Consider the following 19,409-nt stretch of genomic DNA (forward strand, 5'->3'; position numbering starts at 1 on the left):
CTGACTACTAAGAACACATCTCAGAGCTTACGTTCTTCTTATGGCTTCTCGGTGACAGCAATGTTTATGCAAAGGAGAGCACATTGCATCACAAAAGTTCCCTTTAAGAAAATTTAGAGTGAAAGTGTTTTCACTATTTCACTTTGGCCTTTTATAGTAAGTTAATGAGGTTTGCCTTTAAGCTGAGGGTGGAAACAAAGGCTAGAGTGTGTGTGGAGTGAAAGGCTGGGAGCGAGGGCATGATGGGGGGGAGATTAGTACCCAAGAGATGAAATGTCTGAAGTGGAAGAGTTTATATGTCTGTGGCATGGAAAGCCACTGAATCCCTAAATTCTAACAAAATAAATGAAATAAATGGCTATTTCCCACTGGGGGTGGCAAGATTGCTTCAGAAAATGAATGAACTGGGAAGTACTATCAGCTCACACAACTGGATTTGTGTTGTGCAATGATTTGGTGAATTCAAGGAGATGAAACCTTGTGAATTTCGTCAGGACTGTCCCAAAGGCCATGTTCAGGCATGTGTAATAGCTGGAAATGCCACACAGCCAAACACAGTGTTTGCATTCAATTTGCAAGCAAATGGTTGTCAATATATATTCTTTGCCATTTCTTGCCAGCCTATTCTAACTGATGAAGAACTCATATTTCACAAGTGTTTAGCACAAATGCAAGTGTGTGTGTGTGTGTGTGTGTGTGTGTGTGTGTGATAATGTAGATGATGAAGTGCCAGGGGTACACACAAAATGACAAGAGATTATAATGGTCTACCAAACATCAAGAAAGAAATTTGGTGGAAATAAGAATGGTTTAGGACGTAGACCTGGATTTTAGGCTCAGCTATTCTACTGATCAGCTGAGAGATTTTTGAAAAACCGCTTTACTTCTCTGAGTCATAATTTCTCCATTTTATAAAATGTAAGGGATGAACTAACTGGAAGTTTTCTGAGGTTTCTTCCAGTGCTAACAAGTTAGAGATAAGTTTTATCCTGAACGGCCACAAGGTCTTGGAAGTTATGATAATTCCTACAACTCATCTCCCAAATCCAGGGCATTTAATAGGACCTGTATCTAGGAAATTATTAGTTCTTAACAACTCCTTAATACAGGCAGGACTTTCTTATGTCTCAGTTCCCTTAATTTTTCTGTGATTCAATCTTCCCCCTCGTTTCTTCTGGTTACTTTTAAGTTTCTTTGCCTGTCTTCCCTTTTTCCTAATATCTTGACAGTCTGAGGCCATGGGGTCAGTAGATATTACTTGGCATTCTTTGCATGATCAAGATTATTAGGATAAAATTCATCAGAAAATGCATAAATCTCTCTACTTTGCTTTGACTGAGGTTTATATGTTTTATTTATAACCTTAGCGGCTTCCCTTTCCCTTTCTGGTAGGTATTTATAGAGGCATCAGTCAGTGAGAAGCAACTGTGCTCTACCTTTTTGAATGTAAAATTATTATATTAGAAGACAAAAAAAAATAATAAAAGCATATCCAAGAGTAGCAGGGCTTCCAAGAGTGAAATCATCCTCCCACCAAACAAAGCCAGTTGGGTGTGTTTGTGTTCATAGCACTTGTGCCTATTAGTTTCTTCAGTTCATGTGTGGGTGAAAGCTACACAGGCTTTTTACTACAGTTATTTATATATATTTTAAAATCCATCAAAATTTCACTGAACTAATAAACCCAAGGCAGACATACTGTAGGATTTGTGAGGTAATGAATAGCACCCTTTGAAAACTCCCATCCTGTTTTGCAGGCAGCCTGTAGTGGTCAAAAGTTGTCCAGCCATCCTGTGTGAGAAGAGTGACTTCAGTAGACCCAACCTTGCTTTGAGGAAGAACAGACCAGCTCCTTGGATGATTAATGTTCAGTCCTAGGAAGAAGAGAATTCCAGCCCAAATGCGTTATTTCATTACTTGGTGCATTGAAATAAAAAAAAAAAAAATCCTGTTGATTGATAGTAGAGTTGCCTTGACTATACCAGGATCTGAAGCCCCCAAGGAGTCTTAAGAGTTAAAGAAAGAAAATTATGAATCCCAGAGTGTTAGTAATTCTATTCACTAGACAAAGAATGTGTGATTCTTAACCACCTTTTAAGGACTAACAGAATAGCATAAAAATCCTTCAGTGTAGAAAGGAGGAGACCCTATAATGCTTTTTAGTTGCTGGTTGTAGAACTTTAAAACCTGGGCTTAGATTTGCCTGGCACTAGTGAATTCAGAGCTTATTCACAAAGCGTCAATATACTGTCATATATTTTTGGTTAGTTGTTTGATATGCACAGATATTGCCTTTTTTGGCATGGCTGCAAGTTACTTGCGGGTGAATATGCTTATTATTCTTCTCTTAGTTTTAGCAGCTGCTGATTTGGGCTGTCTCTGGGCGCTGAAAGGTTTGGTGTCAAGAAGTTGGGGTGCTGACTGTGGTTGGGTTCCAGATCTCTGAAAGTATCTGCAAGCTGGGGCCAGCAGAGGATCTGAAGAGACTGGAAACTTCCTCAGCATAAGAAAGCCCAGGGGAAAATAGAGACCTCCTCGGTAAGTTACCTCTATTCTAATGGCCTCTGGATATTAAAAAACAGAAAGAAAGAAGAGGATAAAAAGAAAAAGGAAGGAAGGAGGAAAGAAAAAGAAAGAAATAAAAAAAGAAAAAAGAAAGAAAAGAGAAAAGAAAAGAAAGAAAAGCTTTAATCTTTGGAAAGCAGGTAATTCCCAGGTGGTTTCTACCCTTCTATTCCAACCTGAGAACCAGGGAGCATGTTTTCTTTTTCAAAAATATCTATTCCACTTGTCCACCCCTATTTCCCGCTATTTTCCAGTAGCACATCCCCCATGGAAAACGATAAACAAACCTCGGGGTTAAAAGTAGTTAGTTTTCTCTCTCAGAAAGGAAAAGAGTCTTCTGGGAAGCAGAAAGGAAGCTCCTCTGTAACCCACCTCTGCTTAGGAACTTGCCTGCAGACCACTTGAATAGTATTTGAAGCTCGAAAACCTAAATACAGAGCAGACACCAGAAACTTTTTTTTTTTTTCGCCTCCTGGAGAATAACAAATATTTGGAACAGAATCCCAGGCCCAACTGTAAGCAGCACAGAAGCAATTAGATGCTGCTGCCCTAGGAAAAAAAGAGTTTATTGGAAAGGAATGGCCTCCATGGACCCCACTGACCTCCTGTTCCCTGTGTTTCTTACATTCATATGAATAATGAGTGAATTTGAGACCACTATACACCAGGGCTTAGCTCTTTCTGCTTTTTATGTTCTTCATTTGCTACTTCCATATGGTAGAGTAATTCTCCAAAAATTGAGCCCTGGTATATTAACTGGCCATTCTGGGTGGGAAGGGAATGTCAGGCGTATAAAACAGCCGATAAAAGCGTCTCACACTGTGCTTACCCACAGCCCACTCTTCTCATATTGATAGAAGCAAATGGGATTACCTTGGTGCTGTCTACTTTAAAAGCAAAACTCAACTAATCACAGAAGCTGGGCACAGAAATCAGTAGGTGTGTGCCACATAGAACGGAGACCATCGTCATTACTAATCTGGGTGTAAGCTATTCTCTGCGGTTTCTCACCCAGTAAAGAGGCAAAATGTTCTTAAGTGAGCTGGGTGGGGCTCACAGGCTTCTGTGATTTAGCAGCTCCAGAGCAAAGAGTTCAGTCTCCCAGAATGCCAGCCCCCCAGCAGAAGCTGACTCTACAAGGATGACAGAACCAGAGAAGACAAAAACAGCCAGCTGGTCCTCCTCATGCAGATAAACTGCTTAACTCCATGGGCAGAAATGATCATTCCTGTCATCCAAAAGCCTCTTCTAATAAATTAGATTTATTGATATTTTCAGTCATATTGAGGCTTCAAAATGGCAGGGCACTGATCTTTTCTATTGCTCCTCAGAAAATGAAAAATAGTGGGGATGCTATATTGACATACTGGTCAATTACCACATAAAATTGGTTTTTTTGCCCTGATAGTTTTTATGCCATCACACGAACAGAGAAAAGCCGTAGGGGAACAGATATAATTTCAATCATTCAGGAAATTGGTTTTTTCATTGTCTTGTCCAAATGCATTTAATTATTAAGTCCTTTTTTGTTGTTGTTGTTGTTTTGCTTATGACACTGGCTGAGGTTTAGGGCAAAACAATATAGCAAGAATCAGATTCTGCCCTTTTGAAACTTACAGGTTTAGGATTTTATGCTATTTTATGAAGGGATTAACCTCTCCAAGGTTGGAATTTGCCTGCTTTGTATAAACTAACCCTTCCAGAGGGTTTTCGTAATTTACTGAACACCATTCCTGGAAATGTGGATACCTATGTGCTGACAGTCCGTGCTGGCTACTTATGTTTTAAAAGAACAAAGATCAGAATGGTTGAGTGACTTGTCCAAAGTCATAGAATAAATCTGCCTTTGAGATGGTAAGAGAAGCCAGGTTTTCTAAATTTTCACTTTTGTCAAATGCTGAACTGATTGGATTTAGCAGTAAGAAGTGGGATCAGACAGAGTAGATTACAAAGCGATACCAGCAGGGCAGCAGGCTGCGCTTTGGAACTGGAAAGTCACAAAACAGCTGAGTGGTAAGGGTCCCTCTAGGCTTTGTATGAAAGGAAAACCAAGGATTGTTCTGGTGTGTGTGTGGGGGGGCGGGTACAAGAAATCTAAAGTCAGAGGGCAAAGATGTGTTGGGAACTTGAACTTATCAGAATCAAGAGAAGTGAATCAGTCACAGGTGGGCTTATGTTTCACTCTCTGATGCTCTTGCTGATAAGGTTCATTTGCATTGGCTCAACCAATCTTGAGGTGACCTGGATCCAGGGAACTTTGAGAGTATCACAAGGATCTCTGCCCAAACCCTACTGAGATAGACTTCCTGTGTGTTTCTCAATGAAGATAGCTTTGGCTCACAAAGGTTGTTATAAAATAGACAAGCAAGAAAAATTCACTGCCCAAACCTAAAGATTTTGATTTCAATTGGGTTAATGAGGCTTTTCATTGCTTCTTACATCTAGGCAGAACAAAGTACAGGAGGGCAAAAAGCACCATTCTCATGTGCTTTCCAACACCTCTGTTATTGGGGCCATCATCTTGTTGGAAGTTCCTTTGCATTGGGACAAGAATAAGTGCATGGCACGTGAGATGTATTTGCATTCCTAAGTAATTGAAACAGTTAAGTGCTGTGTTGTGCTATTATGTTTAATAGTGGCTTGTGAATTTGGTGGGTCTCTGTTACCCTTTGCTTTCCTCCAAATCATACTTTCTCTATCTTCACTAAATAAATATTTAGGGTTCAGCTTAGGACCTTAACTCTGGTTCTCAGGACAAGCAGATTTCTCTTTTCCATTCAGTTCTATCTGATCAGGGGAGGAACTACTATCAAACTAGAGTTTCTTATGCATTTGTTTGACGTGACTCTGTAGTTGATAAGGACCCAGGTTCAATCAAGCAGGATGGGAGTTGAAAAATATTTTAGAGTTCTGTGGATAAAACATCAAGTCTAGGAGACAATATTTTATATTTACATTTATTCATTTTATTTTTACAGTAAACACAAGGTTTCTAGAGCAGGGGCAGACTGATTATTTGCTTATATAGGTTATCTCAGTACCAGTTCTCCACGTCCCATTTCTCTTTCAGGGTAACATGACAAAGGCAGATGTCACCTGGACATATGGAGGGGAGTGGAGGAATCCTGAAATTATGAATCTTGGAGCTTATGTAGGAGCAGCTGTGCAGCTGTCTTTTCTTCCCTCCTGAGAGAAGGAGAAAAACCTTTGTTCTCTAATGTAATAAATCTTCTACGAGAAGAAAAGAGGAAGGTCCCTAAGGTGCTACAACCCTTTGGAATGTGAGCAAATGGCTCCAGGGGAGAGAAACTTGTAAATTTCTCCAAGGTAATTATTTAGCCTCTACTTCCAAGTCTTGTTTGCCATTCACTCATCCTTTAATCCAGATTGCTCAGAAATCCCTGAACATGCAGAAACATGAAAATATTCACATTGTTTTCTGACTCTGGGGAGCTCAACTAAGAAGTCAACAAATGCCACAGATTTAAAGAGGCAAAGTAGAAATTCAGAAGTTGGAGTCAGAAGGAACGAGACTAGTGGATTCTGGTGCTAAGGGGGGAAGCTATTTTCTCTCTGTCTGAATGTGGGTAAATCCAGGCAAGGGGCTATAATAAATTTGGTGGTGTGTTGGGAAATACTGCCCCCGATTAAGCAGGTAAAGAGAAAGTAGAATTACCTGGTCACTAGTTCCAGTGGTGGCAGAGGTAGCATGGTGTAGTTAATGGGCTATGAGAGTCATAATTAAAAGACAAAGCAAAGAGTACTAGGATTTATTATCATGATATAAGTTTTCCTGTTTAATCACATTCTACTTATCCTGTTTTGCTGATGAGAAAACTGAAGCCTACATTGATGAACAACCTTCAGAAAATATAATGATAGATGGTAGCAGAATGAATATTCAAAACCCAACCTGCTGACTCTAAACTCTGTGATTGTTACTTTCTACCAGCTGAGTCTGAGTAACTGCTCTATCATGTACTACCTGAATAACCTTATGTAAGTCGCCTAACCTATTTGAGCCTTCATTTTTCTCATCTGCAAAATAAAAATACATAAAAATCATAAACTGGTCTGCTTTTTGTTAGGTTGCTTATAAATTAGGCCATATATTTGCAAATATTTTATAAAGTGTTATACAAATTCTAGTTTATTATTATTATTATTATTATTCAAATCCAGTAAAATATTATTATGGTTTTAACATTTTGGAAGTTAGGTTGTTTCTATTTTTTCACCATTATATTTAATGCTCCAATGAACATCTAAGTTCATATTGCTTTTTTCCTCCTTGTGCTTAATTACTTTCTTATATGTAAATACAGTGAGATCCAGAGACAGTAAGTGATTATCTAGGATCATACAATAGGTAGATTTTCCTATATTATTTAAAACTATACCCTGACCAAGGGATTAGACATTATTCTGTGTAGGAGTAGAGCCTGGGAAAAGCTCCTTGAAAAAATTAATCTGTGAGCTAGTGATCTCACTTCAGCTATGGCTCTCAAACTCTGACGTCCAGGTAAAGAGGTAAGATGGATTGTGTTTCAAACTTGTAGTGGGTGGGCACTTTTCAGAAGCGCATTGGAGTGAAGGAAGAAGGGAAGTCCTGAGGGAAATGGAATGAAAACACTGATCTTCATCTTGGAGTCTTAATAGCCTTGGCTGTGGAGAAAAAAAAATTAATTCATGAGTGATGCAGTTGAATAGACAGACCAGGAAGCCCCAAGGGAGGTGGGTGTGGAACATGCGAGGAAGTGCTTTTCATAAATTAAAGGAGAGAGAATGTTTCATCACATGGTGGTTCTGTTAAGCCCACCACTTAATTTGTTTCAGCTCACTTTTCTGGCACTCAGTTGACTCTTCCTCCCCATCCCTGGGGGACAGGAAGGATTGCAATTTCCAAAAATCACGTGGACTGTCTTCGGAGTCATCCCACAAATGCAGCAAAAAAGAAGACTGCGGAGTGGCTCTCTTGTTGCCTTTCAAAGACGATGGAACCCAAAGAGTCTCCCAAGTGCTTACTTATCTTCAGCTGTGGTCTGAAATGAGGAGCCTGGGATTTAGGATTAAGGAAGGACTTTTTTTCTTGTTTGTGGGGCTAGACTTTGCAGGAGCAGATGGAAATGGGCAATGCAGAGTGCCTGATGGCAAACTGTACACTCTCTGCACGTAAAAACCCACAAACCACAGTTAGATTTTAAAAAAATGTGTATGTAAATGTGTGCATGGGCGTCAAATATTTTAAACTTTCTACTTAATTACAATGTCATATATTATTCTTTAAGCTTTGTTTTGCAGCTAATTAAACACATAAGAACCCTGTAAGACTATTTCTGATTCTGTCAAAAACTGTTTAATAGATGGTTGCACATAGAGTCGTGGTGATGGTAATGAAATCTAAATTCCTCAGCATGGCCCACAAGACTCTTGGTGACCTAGGCCTGGCTTATGTCTCTGATCTCACCTCCCATTGCCTCCTTTCTTCCCTATTCCTCACCTTCCCCTGGCCCCTCACATCCTCTGCTCTTCCCACCTTGGGGCTTTGGAACTCTTTCCTCCATAACTTTTACTTACTAATTAAGAAGGTTCAATAGGGCCCTCTTCAGAGAACTTTCCCTGACTATCTTATTTAAAGATAGGTTGACCCAACTATCCCAGTCACTCTCTATCCCATTACCCTGCTTTACTTTCTTTCTAATACTGAGCATCATGTGACTTTATTTTATGCATCTGTTTACATGTTTATTGGCTCTTCCACCAGAAGACAAGCTCTATAAGGGCAGGTTCCCTGCTCGTGTTACTTGCTGCTATAGCTACCGTGTCTAGAACGATGCCTGACACACGTTAGGTGCTCAATGCATACTTGTTATTGGAAGTACCAATGCAGCCATAAGATTTTTGCAGATTCCCAGGGATTTATATTTGCCTAGTCACATAAGAGAATAAGAGAGAAGAAAAAAATGATAAGAGGTTGAAAGAGAAATATATCAGAACTATTTTCAGTGATGTCATACACAGCTGACCCTTAAACAATGCTAGAGGCAGGAGTACCAACCCCCTCGCACAGGTGAAAAATCTGTGTATAACTTTTGACTCCCCCAAACTTTAACTACTGATAGCCTACTGTTTACCAGAAGCCTTACTGATAATGCAAATAGTCGATTAGCACCTACTTCATATATGTATTATATACGGTATTCTTATAATAAAGTAAGATAGAGAAAAGGAAATGTTATTAAGAAAATAACAAGGAAGAAAAAAACATATGTACTATTCATTAAGTGGAAGTAGATCAGCATAAAGACCTTCATCTCTTCTCTTTATGTTGAGTAGGCTGAGGAGGAGGAAGAGGAGTGGTTGGTCTTGTTTTCCTGGGGCAGCTAAGGTGGAAGAAAATCTGCGTATATGTGGACCCATGCAGTTCTAACTCATATTGTACAAGGGTCAACTGCAATGACCATTTTAATTTATTGTACTGATGAAAATGATTCTACATGGCCTAATTGGCTGATTTCTTTTCCTCTTGATTGCTAAGATAGTTGAATTAATTCCCGTTTTTATTTACACCATCAGATTGAACCAACCCAGGTTGAGGAGTATTTCATTTTCTCTAGGAGGACTAGCTTGCTCCATTTATAAGAGTTGGTTTGTTTATTTATTTTATAGTTTTACTTTTCATTCGATTTTATGTTTCTAAATAAAATCCTCAATCTACTCTGGATCTTTCTGTTCAACATCCCAAGTCAGCATGTGTGTGGGTTTGGAAATACAAGTTTGGGGGAAGTTGCTATGGAGAGCAGAACTGTAATTGTTGTGTGTAGCAGGTGGGGTGGTGGGAAACAGAGAGGGAGGGAAAGGTGAGAAGAATGGGAGAGATGGCTGAAGGCAATGAGACCTTTTCCTGTGTCTTTCTCCATGACCCTCAGATATTCAGCAGAGCCTACTGTGCTCATGGATGTTTGTGTGGAAATGAAGCAAGAAACTGAGTTTCTGTGTCCGTTTTGATGTTGTATGGAAGTGAGGCACCACAAGGGGACACACATCTGGAGGAAGAGGTGACCAGGCAAACACAAATTCTGGGAATCACAAATATCTTATGGCTGCATTGGAACTTCTACAGGGTGTAGAATGACAGTCCCAGCCCATCTGATCTAGGTCTTAACTCTTTGCACTCGCTTGCTTTTCTCTCGATTCCTTTATTCTACTTGGGATTTAATTTTTTAAATACCCCAGATTTTACGAAGCGCAGCAGTAGAATAAAACACTGGAGTTTCTTTTCATACAAACTTATTTATTTGGATTTTTTTACATTTCAAATTATTGATACATTCAAAGAGTAATTTTAATCTCTATAATTTTTCATGGTGTGATATTTTTTGAAACATTCACCCACATGAAGACCTGGTTTACATTCACATGTTTCACAAATATAAATTGTCTCTCTTCTTCCTCCTTTGATTTTTCTGTTAGAACAAACAACACAATCTTTGTGTTTTTTGTTAGGGTGAGGTTTGATTATATGGAGCTTTCCATCTAAACATTGCTCTAAGTTAGTGGATAATAATCTACCCCTGGAAGTTAGTGTACCATCTCTGCATTTACATTTAACTTGTCCTTTCATGCTAATGAAAACAAGAAAAGATACTGGAAAAAGAGACAAAAATCCCCCTTCCCCCCACGGTGAAACTACATGTCGAGTGTGGCTCAACATACAAGCTACTACGATGCTAACCGTGTTGAGTCACACTCGACATCCGAGCGCAAAGGGTTAAGGATCATGTGAGTTAGATCTGTGAAAGTGTAGGCCAACACAAGCAACCAAAAAAGACCAAAATGTATGCAATCATTATCAAAGTGTTGCTTCAAAGCAAGGAAAATGTCTTTCCTCATTCATTTCTGTCTCCCAGCCTTAAAACCTTGGGAATGGGTGAAGAGGTTGCTGTTAAGGCTCTGTTGGGTACAGTTTTAGCAGATTGGTAGATCCTGTTCCAGTGTGGTTGAATAGAACCTAAAATGGGACTTATGTCTGGATCTGCCTTATACTATTGCTTTCTGCCCTTATACTATTCTAACGCTAGGTGAAATTCTGTGAAATTTCAGTCCCCAACTGTGAAATTCTGATTTGTGAAATTCTGTTCTCTAGTATGGTGTAGCAGGTGGAGTACCCAACATTAGCTGCTGGATCTGCCCGATGCCAACTCAATTTCCTGTCTATTCCCAGCCATCTCCCCCCCCCCCCCCCATAAACTGTTACTACTTGACTAGTTTGCTTATTGCCATCAGGACAGTTGGATCTTTAGTAGTAGAGTCTTGTACATTTTTTCCCCCTATCACTACATGTTTATTTCAGCTAGTTAAGGCCAGGTGATCTCTATATCAGAGATCCTCCAGCCCTTGAGCTTCATGTACTTTTTCAAAGGCTTTAAATAGCTTAAGATATTTCTACATGAAAGTGGCTCTATGACATTTATCTACACAGACTGACAAGTGCTTCAGTATCTCTATCTGGTGGGGTTGTCCTTGGTAGACATGACCAGGCCATGGCCTTTGCGGGCCCCGTTGTAAGTGGTGTCTATGATATCAACCATTTCCTGCTTGTCCTCCATGGCCCAGTTAATCTTGTTGTTGCCAGTACGCACGTCAACCATGATGTGCTTGTTCCTAAAGAAAAACATGACAGTACATGGATCGTATAACTCACACATTTTGTTGAAGTCAAGCACTCATATGATATCCATAAGACACATAACTACAAAAATCTTAACTTTTTCAGCTATACTGTACAGAACTTCATCCATTTTCTTTTTCTTTTTTTTTTTAATTTCAGAATATCATGGGGGGACAAAAATTTTGGTTATATATAATGACTTTGCCTCGCCCAAGCTAGGGCTAGAAGCGTGCCCTTCCCCCATACAGTGTGCTCCACATCCATTAGTTGTGAGTTTACCCAACCCTGTCACCCTGCTCCCCCTGACCAGCACCCAGTGAATATTACTACCATGTGAGGGTCCCATAAGTGTCCAAATGGAATGACTATGAAAGGATGGCCCGATCTGCCTGCCAGGCACTGTGTGAGTGTGGGAGCAGTCTTTGAGACTGAACTGGACGTCTCTGGGCATGCACATGCCAATGCCATGCATGTGTGCCTTTGTTGCATGTGTACCTCCTTTATAACAATTCATTTCACTATGATAGGCAACATTTCCATACCTAATTCCAGCTTTGGTCTCTATTTTCCACTGTTTTTTCTTGCATTGGGTATTTCTCCTGCTCTCAGTGTTGCCTTCTAGACCTTCATTGCTCTTTCATTTTTGTCTACAGACAAAAATTGTGCTCGGACATAAGACCATTTTCAGAGCTTGCTTCTCACTTGACTTTGTAAATACTTAAAAGTATTTCTAGTGATCAGGAGGCCTGGATTCTAACCAGGCAATATATCATGTGCCCATAAATAAAAGAACAAAAGAAGCAGAAGATTCTATGAGTTATTGAGATCCTACTATGTTCCAACCTGATTACCCCCATTTTACAAGTAAGAAAACTGAGGCTTGCAGAAATCAAAGCCACATGGCTAATTGGTGGCAACTCTAGGATTCCAACTCAACTCTACCTTACTTCTTGCCCTCTGTTTTGTCTTTTGTACCACGTTGCCTCAATTCATTTAAGTACAAATCATATAACTTCTCTCGGTCTTACTTTATCACTTTCAAAATGAGGAGGGTAGAACTGAATGAAGGAGATGTACACTCCCTTCTAATTTTAAAGTTTATAAATTTTGAGACTTAGGCTCCTTACTTTCTGTGGTTGATCATTTTCTAAAGACCATAGATCTCTCCAAATTAGAGTAGCGTGCAGAAAACAACCCCCCTGTGGGTGTTTTAGAAAGAAGGTGATTTAACACAGGGAATTATGTGCTCACAAAAAAAATTGGAGGAAGGACTGATGGAGTGTGGATCAAGAACTATTCATGGTTTTCGCCAAGGCAGCTGCAACACTATGGTCCCTGCGGCGGCTGCTGTAACTGCCTCTGGACATTCACAAGACTGGTTATTTGGCACTGGGACCCTGCATGCAACCAGTGCTATAGTCTGGAAATTGTTTATCCCCATCAAAACTCGTGTTGAAATTTGATCCCTAAGTTCAACAATGTTGGAAGTGGGTCCCAGTGGGAGGTATTTGGGTCAAGGGGATGAGGATCCCTCATTAATTAGACTAATGCTCTCCCTCAAGGATGTGTGAGTTATCACCTTGTTAGTTCCCCAAAGAGCAAGTTGTTAAAAAGGTCTGGCTTCCTTGGTTTCTCTCTCTTGCTTCCTCTCTTGCCATGTCATCTCTTTGCACACATCTGCTCTTCTTCCAGTTTCTGCCATGAGTAGAAGCAGCATGAGGTTCTCACCAGATGTAGCTGCCCAATCTTGGACTCTTCAGCCCTCAGAATCATAAGCCAAATAAGCCTTTTTTCTTTATAAGTTACCCAGCCTCAGGTATTCTGTTATAGCAACACAAAATGAACTAAGACACCAGTAAAACAGCTTCTTAGTGGTTATATAGTTCCTAGTGGTCTCCATGGTATGATTTGTCAGCAAGAACATCTGAATTAAAACAGCCTCCTTAACTGTAAATGTTAGGCAAGTGCATCTAACAGGTAGAACCTAATTTGTATCCACAACCCTGGTTGCTAAAGAGTCCAGGAAATGCAGACTCACTTTGAAGAACAAGGAAGAAGGAGGGTTAAATGGAGATTGAGTAAACCAGACCATGCTCCCTGAACTTTTAAATGTCATCTGCCTTGCCCGTGCTCATGCAGTAGTGTGTATCTGAGGCCTGGTCTACTCTCAGGCTCTTGCCCTGTTGTTAGCTGATTTCTTACATTAGCAAAGATGATTTTTTCCCTCATGAATAAATAACATGTTCCCTGACAGATGAATATAAAATTCAGGGCATTTGGAAAGGTATTTTAACCTCATATTGGTAACAGAATAGCAGAAATAGCAGAAAATAGACTTGAAAAGTGATCAGATCATTCATAAATATGGTTGGTCATGTCAGCTGTGTTAAAACTGATCAACACTTATGTGTACATATAGTAGTAACATTCACTGGGTGTTGGGCAGGTGGGAGGGGGAGGAGGGGATGGATATATTCACACTTAATGAGTGCGGTGTACACTGTCTTGGGGATGGACACGCTTGAAGCTCTGATTCTGGTGGGGCAAAAGCAATATATGTAACCTAAACATTTGTACCCCTGTAATATGCTGAAATAAAAAAATAATAAAATCTAAAAAAAAAAAAAAGCAGACTTCTAAAAACATCCATGTTTTACCCTTAGAGTGACTTCAGAAATATAAAGAACTCTGTAGAAGTCTTGTTTTTAGGAGGAGATTCTGAAGGTAGATTTCCTTCTTGGGGCAAGAAATATGCCGTTCTGATATGGCCATGTGGGATACGTTATAGTGCACAATTTCTCTGTCCTCACTGCAAAAAAAAAAAAAAAAAAAAAAAAAAAAAGCTGATTCTGCAACTGAGTGTGGCCTGAAAGAGCTTGTCCACGTGGGAGACACAAGTCTAGTCCTTAACCACTTTTCCCTTTGCACAGCCTTATTCTCTAGGAGGCCACAAGTACAGCATGTTAATTCAAACTTTTCAAAACCATGAAACCACTGAATATCTCAATATCCACGTGCGGACTCTCATTTGCCTACTCTGTGTTAACAGAGAAACATTTGGTTTTAAACAAGACTTTATTTAAGGGGAAAAAGTGTATAGAATTACATTTGAAAATGTAATTAAAGAAAAGATAAACCATATGTTGTAGTCTTTGTTTTACCCCCTTTTCACGGAGGCCTGCTCTCAGGAGTTCATTGGGAGGTATATGGAAATTCTAATTCTACGATCAAACCGGCTAACCCGAGTGTAGCTTACTCACCAGTCATATGTGTTTACATTTTGATGTAGTTACTGCCAAACTATCTTACAGTCCAGTAATATGGTCGTACCAAAAGAGAGCACAAAATATTGACTCAGAGATATATGCTTCAGGCTCCACACCTGCCTCCCTCCTCTTCTTGCTGATACCTTCCTGTAAGACTAGATAAAGGAAAGTTATCATCAGGATATAGAGATCTGGGGCTGCAGGTTGGAGGCAGGAAGAGATAAAGAATAAAAATTGTGTTTTCTGGCTCCTTTGACTTCAGGTTGTGTAGCTCTTGTCTATGCCACGGTGCAACTAGGAACAAAATGTAAATAGTAAGATTGGACACTCACAGACACTGAAATCCATTATAGCTCAAAGTCTTTTGTGAATGCTAATTCTGACTTTCAGCAAGCAGAATTAATAACCCTCTTTCAAAGGAGAAGAAGAGGGGGCTAACCAGGATGCCAATTTCTGCCTGTTGCAAATTTACTCATTAATTTGTATATGTACAACTGTTGGGTTCTTTTTGGTAAAGGTAGTGACTCAGAATGTGTGAGGTTGATAAGGGCTACTGTTCCCCTAGCCTTGCTAGAAGGTTAGAATGAAAGAAAACTTCTGAAAAATCTCATAATTGATATAGACATTTTTAGACGGCACTTTGTGAGCAAGCAAGCACAATATAATCTGTTCTATAAGTCCAATGTGGTCTTAATTCTCTCTTCTTTTAGTTTGACCGACATCATATAAGAAAGGTTATCCTAAGGAAAAGGAAACAGCGTTCTAGAGGCAAGCTTCTGCTACCTGTTTAGCTGCAACCAAAAGTCCGCCTAAACCAGTGGTTGGATATTGGACTACAGTAAGGAAAATTGTGATTTTAACATGGACCAAAAGATTTTCAAATGGATGGAAAGATTACTCAATGTTTTCAGTAGAAACGAACGCATTGTTTACAGCACATCTTTTCTGGTTATTTGATTCTATGAGATTTCTGCCTTTCATTGTCATTGAGCTATTTTATGATTCTGTAGATTTAAGTTAACTTGTAGAAAAGTAATGGTAATGCAAATAATTCTTGTCTATACACATGAAAATAAATTCTGTCTAGAGGCGGCTCAATTGACTTCCCTTCACTATAGGGGAATAAACCAGTTTTGCACCTATTAAAAAAGTTCAGCATTACTGATGGGCTTATATATTTGTCTGGTCTAAGAGATCTCTTTTGAACACGTTATAACTACTTTTTTTATTTCCCCCTTAATTAATGAGTCAAATAAAATCTTTGATACATGTTCAATTTACATTATAAAGAGTCATGATTTTTAAAAATTTACCTCAACCACCATCCCCAAGGGTTTATTTGGACCTGGCTAGATTCTTATAGGGTGTTTACCAAAGAGTGAGGAGTGAACTCAAAATATTTCCTCCAATTTACAGATCTTAAATATCTTTAATTTTAAAAATATTTCTTCCAATCTTTATATCTCAAATATATTTAAATTTCACTGCATTTGTTTAGAGCACATGTGACACCTCACATTCTAAATACTGATTCAAAAATTCTGGCATGTATTATGTTAATTATCAAAGCCCCACGAGTTGATCAAGATATGAGCAATAGAAGTTCTTATAACGGCCAAGCATGGCTGTTCTCCTATAATACTAGTTGGTTTCCCCAGAGTACAGATTTTCAGTCAGAGGAAGTGACTGTCCTTAGAGCTCAAGTTTAAGTTAAATAGTATATTTATAGGATCATAATATCTGTGATGAAGTATCTTAACATAAATCACAAACATCATAACATTGCCCATTAAAGAAATTAAGAAAAATCATCCTAGTTGAAAACTTCACATTCTAATAGTACATGAGTTCCTGTAATCTTTGAACACAAAGAAATTTAAGCATTCACATTTTCAGAAGATGAAAAGCTGATGAAATCTCAGTTAGGTTGAAATGAGTGCTGCTAACTTGACTATCACATAGCTATTCACAGAAATCTGCATGAAAATTTGCTATTCAATCTTAATATAAGCATGTTTTTGAAGAGGGAAAAGAAAGAATTATACAAAGTAGATAGTGATTTACATATAATAATAGTGTTTTGCTTTTATATACCATTGCTAACCTTTTCAAAGTGAGTTTGTGATCCAACAACAGCTGGGCCCCAAACAGCTAAACAGAATGTCAAGCCAATTCAGCTAAGATCACCCCTAAGGATAGGCAATTTCTTTTTCAGTGAAATATCTGTAGTATGAAAGGGAGGTGGGAAGGGAACACTTAAAGGAGAGTACTCAGCTCAGAAAACATTTTCTTCTCACTTTAAAGCCACAGAGAAACCTATCTGAATATGGAGAATTTCCTATTTAAAGCCATAGGACAGAGTCCACTTGAATTTGAGAGGGATCTCATCTCTTATAGGTTCAACTGTACGAAATTATGCAATAAAAATCAGGAACAGGCTTACCAGTTACAAAAGCAGTAAATGTTCCTCACAAATCTCATGACAGTTGAAGTCAAAGTCCTACGCTTTGAGATGGAAACCTGTAACAGTTGCATTGAGAACTGACCACTCTATGACAGAAGCAAATCAGACCAGCTTGGTTCAATGAGAATTGTAGCCATATGCAATTTGGATTGGTGACAATATTCGAGACAACAGTAAAAGGAAATAGGGGGAAAATATTTCCCTTGACAATTTGGCTAAGGGGCTCGCTGATACTCTAGAGAAGGGATTTGATTAATTTCCACTAGAACTACATTGTTCTTATATCTGCAAGTGATTTGTAATTTGCTGTACACTTCTATGCTTGGGCCGTTAAAAGCTCATGTTATTCCATGATGTTTTAGTTTATATAAAATTTCAAAAAAGTAATAAAGTTAAAGAAATAAAATCTTAAGTTCAAAATAAAAGCTCCGTAGGTTATGTTAAGGAGAAGTGTTTGAATCAGGAGAATCCAATAGACAATTTAGTTTCTGTCTGCGTAGTTCTATTAAGGTTCTTGTATAAAAGATGGTTGGAACAAGGCTTGTTTCATTGGATCAGTCAGCTCTTATTTCCACCATCTGGTTTTTCACCTCTTTTCTTTTGCTGTGCTCCCTGCTTTGTCTGGAATCACATTCTCTACTCTAGTAGCAGCCTTCTCCCCCACCCCCACCTCCTACAGCAGGTTAACTTCTACTCATCCTCTCAAACAGCCTACAGTTAAATTCTTTCTGGAAGCTTCCACCATCCCACCTGTGTGCTGTCCTGTGCATGACCCTTTGATTGCATTCCCACATTTAATTTAAGTTGTATTTCTGACTTTATATTTTGCGCTGCATTGTGAACTCATTGGAGGAAGGAACTCTTACCCATAGTTGTATCCTTAGCACCTTGCCCTGTGTGTCCAACAAAGATTGAGTGGAAGATTGAAAGAGTGAACTGTAATTTAGGGCCCATCAAATTCAGCACCTTCATATTGCATCATTGAGAATAAAGGCTCAACTTCCTTTCCTGGCAATGTGCCTGATAGGAGAATCTTCTACAAAACTCTTTAAAATGGGACATCAAATATCACCAACATCATCTCCAATGCATGGAGTAGTTTGCAATTACCAGGGACTAAACTGAAGTGGAAAACCAAAGCCAGAAGGTGAAGGGACACTGAGGCTCTGCTGCCTGGGATTGTGCAACATTTTCTTAACCTGACGTTGGTTTTGAACATTTAGGTCAGGTGGGCATGGAACTCAGGGCAAGGCCTTGCTTGGGCCTGGGCAAGGAGAGGAGTTGGGCTGTTTGAAGGATGTTTTACCCTCGTGAAAGTGTGGACTAGGGGGAAAAATCCTCTCAAAAAAGAGATGATAAGGAAACTTGTCTTTTTCTGCCTGTGCTCTGGGTAGGAAAACAACTCTGAGAATTTATAATATAGATCTGCCCTCATAGGGGTTTAGGTAATTTTCTATTACCTGCCTGCTCTGCAAAACCCCAACCTAAGGTATTAATATGATGGCGCTTTAGCCTCTTGGGGTGCAAGGTGAGAGCAATGCAAATCCCCACTGCAGGGGAGGATTTCAACCCAGACGTGAAGACTCATCAGAGATCTATACAGGCTGAATGGACACTAACATCCTCATCAAATTTTATCTAACACACAAAGAAATAAATGTCCACGAGGCAGAATTTTTGAATAATGGATATAGAGTGAATGTTTTTAAAATGTTTAAAGAAAAATGAACCTCACTTTGGTTAACTAGGACTCAGCAGATTTGTAGCAAAAATCTCAACTATATCATATCCAGGGCTGGCTAAACAATTTTCAGGGTTCAGTGCAAAATGAAAATGCAAGATTCCTTGTTTAAAAGTCAGGAAAAAGGAAAAAAAAAATGTCAGTAAAGGTACTAAAATCAAAAGCTTTTCCTTTGAAGACATTTTGTTACTTGTAAAACATAATAGGAATAAGTGATGGATGAGTAACAACATAAACACAAATCGCAATAATGGTATCATAATTTTAAATAAATAATAATACCTTATTAATATGATATGACTAATCGTGCAATTTTTTTCTGACTCAATTTTCTGCCAATTTATTTATTAGGCAATCAAAATTTATGCTTTTAGCAATTTAATATTTTGTAGAGACAGGGTGTCACTATGTCATTGAGGTTGGAATGCAGTGGAGTGATCATAGCTTACTGCAACCTCTAACTCCTCAGCTCAAATATCCTCCTGCCTCAGTCTCCTAAGTAGCTGAGACTACAGGTGTGCACCACTAAACCCAGCTAATTTTTCTAATTTTGATAGAGATGAGGCCTTGCTTTGTTGTCCAGACTGGTCTTGAACTCCTGGCCTCATGTAATCCTTTTCCCTTGGTCTCTCAAAAGGGCTGGGATTATAGACATGAGCCACTGCCTCTTAGCAATTTAATTTTCAATTGATATAATTGAAA

The 19,409-nt window shown here is 39.0% G+C and overlaps 1 pseudogene; it reads right to left on the bottom strand.

The window, feature by feature from the left end:
• Positions 1 to 11,069: 11,069 nt before the first annotated feature.
• On the bottom strand, positions 11,070 to 11,273 carry LOC109730109 (thioredoxin-like protein 4A pseudogene; annotated as a pseudogene).
• Between the last annotated feature and the right edge of the window lie 8,136 nt (positions 11,274 to 19,409).

Source organism: Microcebus murinus, chromosome 23 (assembly GCF_040939455.1).
Source record: "Microcebus murinus isolate Inina chromosome 23, M.murinus_Inina_mat1.0, whole genome shotgun sequence".
NCBI classification, from domain to species: Eukaryota; Metazoa; Chordata; class Mammalia; order Primates; family Cheirogaleidae; genus Microcebus; species Microcebus murinus.